Source organism: Limulus polyphemus, unplaced genomic scaffold (assembly GCF_000517525.1).
Source record: "Limulus polyphemus unplaced genomic scaffold, Limulus_polyphemus-2.1.2 Scaffold811, whole genome shotgun sequence".
NCBI classification, from domain to species: domain Eukaryota; kingdom Metazoa; phylum Arthropoda; class Merostomata; order Xiphosura; family Limulidae; genus Limulus; species Limulus polyphemus.
In genome coordinates, this window is record NW_013666421.1 from 87,843 (window position 1) to 89,355 (window position 1,513).

Below are 1,513 nucleotides of genomic sequence, written 5' to 3' on the forward strand. Positions count from 1 at the left end.
GGGAACCGAGTGCCATAACCACCTGGCCATGCCGGGCCGAAATTTAGCAGTGTAAGGCTAGAGGGAAGGCAGCTAGTCATCACCACCTACCGACAACTCTTGGGCTACTCTTTTACCAACAAATAGTGGGATTGACCATAACATTATAACGCCCCCACGGCTGAAAGGGCGAGGATGTTTGGTGTGACGGGGAGCTAAGAGAGGACCAGGAAAAAAAACTCATCAACGACATTCCAGAAATAGCTATATATGATAATCACACTTAGCTTAAATTAACAATACACATAAACGTAGATCACTCATTTATGTTTTGCAATGACCATAGTTCTTTTTCAGTCTACCTGTAAGTTCAATGGGGTAGAGTGCAAAGATTTATTTTAAATAATTATATTAAGCATTAAATTATTCGTGTCAGAAAACAAAATCTTTGTAATGAATCTAAGTTTCAAATGGACAACAACTGCCTGTTGTAAAAACCTACAAATTCACAAATTCATTATGAATACTCTGCCTAAACAACCTATCAAAAATCTTTGTACTATTAGTGGGGCTTGTGTTTTTCTGTTGAGAAAAACTATTATTTTTTATTATTAATGATCATAAAGGGGGTTGTCTGGTTATTTCCAGGCTGTATATATCATACATTCTGCCTAACTTAGGAAAGGAGAGGCAAATTTTCCATATTGCGCAGAGCCCCCAAAATTCTTTAATCCTGCACTTAACACTTTAGCTAAGTATACATAGGGTTCCATTTAAGTTAAAAATTCCAAGTAAACTAAGAAAAAACTGTACATTTATGTTATTTTCATTCTGATGTGGCCCTGTTTGTTTATCTTGATATATTCGCGCAAAAATGTTAAAGTTAAAAAGAAACATCTGTGCTAGCCGTCTCGAAGTTGGAACTGAGAGCCTTAGAAGGAAAGCAGCTAGCCAACAGCATCCATCGTTACTTTTGTATGAACGAATAGTGATATTTGACCATCATTCTTATAGCGCACCCACAGCCCGAGTAGTAGTACTTCACGTAAATAATGGGTTCAAAGGTCAGGTCAGATATCCATTATTTCAGCCATAATCTCCCCTTATTTTGAAATGGGGCCAGAAGAAAAACAATCGCTTGGCAGCACCGACCTCCTTAAGTAGCTACATTTAATAGAATAGCGATACTGACTGTCATTCTTATAAGGCACCCACAGCTGAAAATGGGGAGCGTAATTGTTAGCATAGCGTCTCAAACCTGAGACTCTCGGGTCCTCAATCCGATAGGTTAACCACAAGACCACGACAGGGCCAATCCAAAAGGCAAGCACCATCGTCGAGATCACATTCGTTTTGGTTTTTAACATGGTTAATTTTATAAACAACAAATGCTCTTCAAAAATTGCATTCAGTATCAGCTAAAGTTATTTGTAATGCTTTGTGAAGATTGTTTGTTTTGGTTTTGAATTTCGCGCAAAGCGACACGAGGGCTATCTGCGCTAGCCGTCCCTAATTTAGCAGTGTAAGACCACCC